At 46.2% G+C, this 8,148-nt stretch overlaps 1 long non-coding RNA gene across 1 annotated transcript; it reads left to right on the top strand.

Moving 5' to 3' along the window:
• The first annotated feature begins 75 nt into the window (after positions 1 to 75).
• LOC121339256 lies at positions 76 to 6,514 on the top strand. Its single transcript, XR_005953149.1, has 2 exons — positions 76 to 166; positions 3,178 to 6,514. It is a non-coding gene; the product is annotated as an uncharacterized LOC121339256 (long non-coding RNA).
• The last annotated feature ends 1,634 nt before the right edge of the window (positions 6,515 to 8,148 follow it).

Raw genomic sequence — 8,148 nt, 5'->3', positions numbered from 1 at the left:
TACTTTCATAATTTCCATGCTATTCAGAACGCCCTGAACTCTTTGTGCTTCCCTCTAGGTGTTGGTCTGGCACACAAGAACCGAGAGACCCACTCTGGTTAATGAAGGCAAGCGTGGGTTTACAGACCCCAGAGTAGAGGTGTAAGCAGAGAGCCAGCTCCAGGGTGTGAGTATCTTTGTCTTTATTGTTTTTAGCAAGGCAAATAATCTGTGCCTGTTTCTGCTATTATTTCCTCAAAAACTATTTCCTCAAAAACTATTTCCTCCAGTAATTCACCATGCCACCCTTTGGACAAGAAGTAGATTCTCATCTTTATCCATGTATGCTCTGTATTTCTTGCACATTCAAGCCTCCTTGCAGACCATATGGGAGTTTTGCCTGACAGAGAGAAAAGAAACAGCAGAATTCCCCAGTTTCACTCAGTATTAATGACAAGCCAAATTTTTGCCCCTGAACTCTTTCATCCAACTGCAAACTCCCTTTGGTGTGGGAGTTGTCCTACAGCGTGGAACGAGATTACGCTGCTGCAGGCAACCTTTTCTCCTGGCAGCCCTGCCACCTGTGCAGTGCTTCATGCATCTCCCTTCAGCTTTTATCCTGCATGAACAGCTGGAGTGTGGGTGCAGCACAGAAAGGCTGATGGAATGCTCAGAGCACCTCAGAACAGGAACCAGCAAAGCACAACCTACACAGACTCTCTCAGTTTGAGGTGCTGGGTACCAATGATCCCAGAGCTAGGAGTGCATCTGCTGCTGAGGAGAGATAGTGAATGCACTAGGAAGGGCCTTTGCAGTTCACAGAGCCAGGTTCAGCAGCAGGATGGGGGATTATGGCAACCACCACGGGTGAGGCAGGAATGTATCAGAGATCATTGATATGTTCTTAGAAAGAGAATGATGATGAAGAAGCGTCCAGATGCCATGCCCTCAGATCTCAATGGCAGATTGCTGCCCCAAAAGTCCAAAAGGAATAAAAAGTATCCCCATTTCAGAGTACCCAGCTCTTTCTGAAATCAGTCATAACTGTGTCAGGACACAGGATGCTGAATGATTTAGTCCTACTTTGGAAGATATTCCAGGAGTGCTTTTAGTTTTGACCCCAATATACACCTCAGCTCAGCTCTACTGGTGGAAGGAAAATTGACAGCTTTTATACAGGCAGTCATGAGCATTTCAACTCCTGCACTGATCTCCTGTGTGCTTCACTAGTAGCTGCACTCAGCATTGCCAAGCACCTCATCATCTCTGAGTGACAGCCACACAAATAGTGCAAAGCAATCCCAGCAGCAGATGGAAGGGACTGGAGTCAGTTATCTAAACACAGACACCTGGTGCCACCATAGGGACCCTGGGGTAGCCTACCTGTCCCTCCTGCAGGGCACAAACCCTGTACCATTTCTGACAGTTTTTTATTAATGTTACAGATAGCCTAGAAACCCATAAATGATGCAAGGTACCTGTGCTTAGGCAGCAGCTCCTCTTTTCACCAGTGCTTTTGTGAGATCCACTAGCAACAACAGGCTCATTTTGCACACTCACCCATGCTGAGTCTGCAATTGCCTAAAGCTATGATTGCCCTAACTCAGCCAATAAGGACTCACAGTCCAGTTAACTGCTCTGGAGGAATCACTTACTTTGTCCAGGATGAGCAGGCCTATAAAAACTCAGATAGATTAGACCCTCCTTGCCTACTTGCTGGAGGAGGGGCTGACTGCTCCATTGGAGATGCACAGCGCAGATGTAATGTTTTCACAAATGTGCCATTTTTGGATGGGCTCTTTTGTCCTCATCTCTCTCCCTGGCCAAACACTCAGCTATCCTCCATAAGAAATGTAATGCACCAGCTATGGAGTCTCGTGAGAATGGTTTCCCATGAGTGATTTGTTGTGGGAAAGGAAAGCAACCAGCCTAAAAGACCAAGACACTGCCACAGATTTACCAGCAGGACTTGCACCTTAATCCAAGCCATCCTCTCCAATGGTTTCAATCAGATTGTTGGCTGGATCAGCCATGCAGATTTTTAAGGATCTTTGTACTTGCATTAGCAGTCACTTTGACCACAATCCCTTCTGCACCACTGTCTGTCATGTGGGGCAGCTGCTCTGACACATCAGAGCAGGTTGGCAGGTGGCATCTACTCCAGGAGACACATGCAAGGTAAATTGGTTGACAATCAATGGCAATCAAGCAAAATCATTAGATTTCATCTCTTAAAATTTTAAATTGAGATCTCTGCTGAAGGTTTCAGTGTATTGGAATTTCATACTGTCAAGGCTGCTGAGCTTCAGAACATTGATAGACATGATCTAAATAAGCCAGTGCTGAGAAAAAAAAGAGGCAAAATTGCTCCCCTGAGGATCTTCTGTTCTTAGACACAATAGGAAGAATGTTTCCATCTTTCCCTCCTGGCAATTAGTCCTCCTTGAGGATCAGATCAAGCCAGTTAATTCCAAGACCTACCAGATCCCTCCTTCCCTTTAAATCCTGCAGATGTGAGTCAGGCAGACATTGCTTGGTGTGGGATTTGGTACTCCCCTAATCTCTAATTGGACCAGCTGCATGGCTGCTTGCCGCAGAGCAGCCCCAAGCTATCACAGCACACATCCCTGCTGACTGTGTTGAAACACCTTTGAAACACAGGCTTTGCCTTCTGAGAAGAGGAGATGGAGGTTAATTTCACCTTTTTCTGTCATAAAGTCCTGAAAACTATCAAGGAAGACTGGTGTTATAAAAACTACCTATTCTTATTGCTAATTTTTATTTACAGGCATCCAAAAGAGAAGAGTGTGCTTAGGTTAGCATAGGACTCCTGCTGTTGTGAAATTTGGAAACAAAGAAGGTTCATCTGCATTTCACAGCTTCCAGACAGACTGAATAGATCCTCAGATCTCATCCTCCTACTCATTCTTAAAAAAAAATTATCAGAGAAGTTAAAATAATGACTTTAAGTGCAGACAAAAAAAATCTGTCAGAAACTTTCTCTAATTCGTAAATAAAATCTCCTAGTTAAGACTGTAGTGCAGAGAGAACAAGCAGCTCTTCAGCCATATCCCAGCCCAAAGCCATGCACAGTGTGGTTGAGGAGCCTGTTCACTGATGCCTGCAAGGTGTTTGCCTGAGCCGGGGGGGATAGTTGTGTTTACACCTTCTTACCTCACCTTGTGTTTGTTTTGACAGAGGCAGAGGGCTGTGATTGTTCCTGAAGTTCATCAGCAACCATAGCAACTGTGCATCCTGCCTGTCCTGCCCAGCGCTCTGCTCCACTGCTGGAGGGTGATAAACACCCCAAATGTCACCACTCCAAACAGCTCCCATTGCCCAAAGAGGTGGTAATAAGGAGGGACAGAGCTGAGGTGATGCTCTGAGATCCTCCCCACCTAGGAGAGGAGTGCTTCCCTTCCCCACTGGGCCCTGTACTTTTAGCCATTTGTTAAAACTTACTAGATGTGATCTTCATTCTCCTCTGTGCTAGCACAGAGGCTGAAATCCAGGATGGGTGTAGGTGCCTCCAAAGGCCTCTTCTGGCATTTTCCAAAACCTGAGCTTCAGTACAGCAACTGCGAACTGCAGTAGTTCAAGGACAGGAGTTGTCACTAAAGCACAAACATGGACTTGTTGGCCTGAGGCTGGTGTGCTCTCAAAACAGCTTTAAAGCAAGGCTGGCATGAGAGTCTCTCCCTCTGAGGGATGCACTCTGACATGTACACAGATCAGCCTTCATTGCTGCAGAGGAGGTTGTGCTGACGAACCTCATGTGGGGTTTGGGAGTTCAGAAGGGATGTGGTGCCTATCCCTCAGCTCAGATCTTGAACTGTCCCTGCTTAAGGTTGTTTTGGAAAACTCCATCTGAGATCTCCAAGCACAGACCCCTCTGGATGAAGTTCCTCTCCTGCACTGGGAGGCGTGGCAGGTACTGTACCTGAGAGGCCATGCCTCCGTGTCCTGCAGCAGACAGCAGAAAGCAGGGGCAAAGATGGGCGGGCTTGAACATGTTCAAGGCCTGGAAGCCTGCTGCAGCACCATCAGGTGCTTCAGGAGCCTCAAATCATGTGCATGGACTTGCTTCCTAGACCTCCAGAGAGGAAGACAACTCTCTGAGAGGGAGGTGGGCGAGAACTGCTCAGAGAAAAGGAACCCTCAGCCTGCACTCATCTGCTGTGAGAGCATCAAGGAATGTGGAGACATCATCGGAAAACCTATCTTGAGCACATACATGACAACTGAAATAACAAATGTGGCAAGGTTTTTCAGCTGAACTTTGAAAGGAGTGTGTGGTGCTGTGAAGAGAGAAGAGTCAGTGTCATGTGGAAGGGTTTCCCTTTCCCTCAATAAAACAGGAAGACAGACAGGTGGGAGGCAGCCTACAAAACAGGAGGTGCAAATGAGGACCGAAGGAAGGATGCACTGGATTAAAAGCACAAGTGTTGGTACCATATGTGTGCGTGGGGAGTGGTGTCACTGTGACTTTTCCAGGAAGATTCCTTGAATGACCCAGAAACCCCTCTGAGCAGATCTTTAAAACCTTCTTCACTCAGGCCATGAGAAACAAGGCTTAAGGCATTCAAAACATATCAAGGATTTCACAGCTGGGAGAAAGTTATAAGCAACTGAGTCATCCCTTGCCCAAGGAATTCAGGGCTAGCAGGAAACTTATTTATTTGTTGATTTATTTATACTAGAATTCTTCTCTGCCTATTCCTTGTTTAGCTTTGGTTTTTTAGCTTAGGTCACATGACATATTCATGAAGAAAGAACATTTTCCCCCTTGCCTCAGAACAGCAGAGCTTGGTGTTCACCGATGAATGTCATATGTTCTATGCTCCCTGGGGTTTCTTTACAATGGTATCTTAAACTGGCAAAATAACCAGAAACACAGCAAGGGGGGCAGTACAGTGAAGGAAATTGCAGTTCTTTTATGCAACAAATGTGGGTGGCACTAAGTTTCTGGCTCCCAAGCAATCACACTGAGGTAAAAACATGAGCAAAGGACTGCCTCACTCAGCAGACAGCCCCCATGGGTGCTCAGGAAGCCTCCATGAAGGGGGCTCTTTGAAGGGTATCTGAGGAAGGGAGTTGGTCCATATTCCCTCAGTGGAGAAGGAGCAGCCATGCATCCTCCTATAGGAGGGGATCAAAGTATGGCAGAGGCACAGGGGATGAGATGCCTCCTTTCAGAGAGAGACAGGAGAAATCAAAGAATAGGCAACAACTACAGAAATGGAAAGTGCATTTAGTGAGGCTAAGGCCAGGGCCTGTCTGGACGAACACACCAGCAGTACAAGGCCACCCTGCCAGCTGTCTCAGCATGAAGGAAATACTGAATGGGGTGAGAAAGCAATGTATTCTCTGGACTGTAGAAAGGTCCTTACAGAGCTTACTGGAATCTGATAGCATGAAGTCCAGCATCCACAGAATGAATTTCACTCTGCATTTGTCAGAGCTTTTTGTCCTGCCGTCTGCAGAAGGTAGCAGGGCTTGCACTCCTGTGGGCTTCACCAGCCCATCCTGCCACAAGGCAGGTGGGTTCAGTGCTTCCACCCAGCATTAACCCAAGATTAAGTCCCCTTCTTTGTGGTTTCAATGAATGAGCAAGAGCGAGGGAATAAAGGAGTTGATTTATGATCGTCCATTTTCTCCTCTGAGATGGGCAAAGTTTCTGCCCGTATGAACAGGAGGAGATGTGGTGATTAATTCTCTGCCCTTTAAGCTCACTCAGGTCCTGCATAGGATTTAGGCACTGACAGTGAGTGTTTGTAGCAAGGATCTATTCCCATTGCAACAGATCCCACCACACACATGTTTTTAGAGAGCTGTTCTCTCTACATCCTTACAAGAAAGCAAAATTACTCTTTCTGTATGCACTACACTGTCAGTTCAGTCTTGGTCAGAGTCAGCTCTCAAGACCAGCCCTATTGCACCACCTCCATTCTTGCTCCAGCCTGACCCTATGGAGCAGACCTTCTGTGAATCAAGAAGTTCTGTCAGTCACTACACTGTGCAGAACCGAGACCTTGGCTGGAGAGCTGACATTCCAGGCTAGCAGACAGATGGACCTGTTCAGCACAAATACTGCGTTCCCTGTAGAGCAGCCAGAGGATAGCAAGGACTGCTGCTGGCCAGGCCATATCAGCTAAGGGTGGGTGAGTAACAGGCACCACAGGTTAAGATGGTTGTTTGTCAGCAGAGCTGGGTGGCAGAGCCCAGGACAGAAGCAGCTGTCAGGGTTGCAGGCTTCAGGGGAAGTGAGTGCAGTAAGGAGGGAAGCCACTGATCAAGCCCAAAGTGTTTAAATAAGAGAAGGCATCCCAGCGCCTGGTTTTTACTAGCATATTAGTACCTGATATTCATGTTCTCTGAGATTCATCCAACTCACCAACCAATGAGTATTACTAACCTTTCCTCTTGCAGAAAATACTATTGATGAACAAAAGAGAATGTCGAGAAAGTACTTTTTAATGGTTATTTATTTATATTGAATGGTACTAGAGCATTATTAAATATGATGTGAATAGTATGATATTGCATTGTCTTGTCTGCAGCCTAAGGCCTTACTCCTTTTCCAGGAAAACACAGCGGAATCTATAATGGGAAAAGTATCTATTTTAAGTGTTCTCATTTCAAGGCTACTCATTTCACTCTTCCTCTGACCTAAATGTTACAAGCAAAAGTCAAGCAAAAACATTTCAGGTCCCTGAGACCGCTGCCTGCATTATGGAGATAAAGGAAATAGGAAACAGGAGAATACAGCCTAAACTCCAGATTCTCATGGCATCTCTAGCAGTCATTTTGGGCATGGTGCCCATCACTACTGAGATTGCTCTGTAAAGACACTGGCCATGACTCAGAAGTGAGTGGTGGTCAAAACATAGGGCAGGCAGTCACTTCTCCATCCCGAGGGGAAGGGTGCCACAAGCTGTATTAGTGAAATGTCTGTTTGACAGGAGCCCACTGTTGGCTCTTCCAGAACCTAGCAGAAGCTTGGATATCCAGGTTCTGTTTCTAAAGCTCTCACTAAATTACTCTAGCACTGGTCCAAGGTACATGATATCAGTTATCCGGGTTTTTTAACAGCAGGGCATCCACCTCTCAGAAACATGGAAGCAGTTTTAAGACTCTTCTGAGGAAGCCATGCTGAAAATTTAGCATACTAGAGAACAAGCCAAATTCATACCTGTGTAATAAAAAAAAAATCACAAAGGTGCTGCTAGAAGAACAATGTGACATTTACAAGCCAAGATCCCGCAAAGGGCTGAGAAAGAACTGCTGTGGCCAAAGTGCTTGAAACATGCACCTCACTAGAAATCACAGTGTCATGGTTTAAAGCCACCTCAGTCCCCAAAAATGAGGGACAGCTCTGCTTGGCTGAAAGCATCCACCTATAGAAGGACTAATGCTACCTTCCTGTTGCCTCAATGGAAACCCTGGGGACTGAGAGGGCCCTGGATAATGCACACTGACCAGCACTGTATGAGCACCCAGCACTGGTGTCAACCACTCTGTTACACCAGCTGTTCCTCCCCTCCTCGGGCCCTGCATTTTCAAGGCAAAGCTTCCTAAAGCCATTTTGCTGCACTTTCAGTAGGGATCTAGTGCAGCCCCCAGGAGACAGGGCATGGAGGAGAAAGGGAGAGAAAAAGAGCAAGCAAGAATGAATTTTATTAAACAGAGTGAGGCACTCCTCTCAGTCTCTCATCATGTTCAGGCCTGATTGGAAGTGAAAGCGCATTTGGAGGGAGGGAAAGCCCCCTCCCTTGGGACAATCCAGAGGCTCTCGCACAAACTTAATTTCAAGCTCTGCTGAAGATGGTGTTTGGTTTGGTTTGGGTGTATTTTGGTTTGGGTTGGGTTTTTTTTTTTGGTTTTGTTGGGTTTTTTTTTTGTATGCATTCAATTTAATTTCCCAGGGAGCTGTGTGAAAATGAGAAAGGCAGACCTTTGGCTGTGAAGCCAGCCCAGTGCCTGGTTCTTACAGATCCAGTCTCACATTGTTTTCCTCCATCACTGCCCTCAATAAATCTCTGCACAAAGGTTGCTAAAATTCCCCCCACCTCCCTTCCACACTTCAGTGGAGACAGTTACATTATTTTTTTTGCATTTAAGCAATCCAATTCATTTTTAATTCCAAACACACCCTACTTTCCACAGCTC

The sequence above is a fragment of the Onychostruthus taczanowskii genome, unplaced genomic scaffold (genome assembly GCF_017590055.1).
Source record: "Onychostruthus taczanowskii isolate IOZ18803 unplaced genomic scaffold, ASM1759005v1 scaffold34, whole genome shotgun sequence".
In the NCBI taxonomy this organism is placed as follows: domain Eukaryota; kingdom Metazoa; phylum Chordata; class Aves; order Passeriformes; family Passeridae; genus Onychostruthus; species Onychostruthus taczanowskii.
This window is presented reverse-complemented; position numbering and strand designations above follow the sequence as displayed.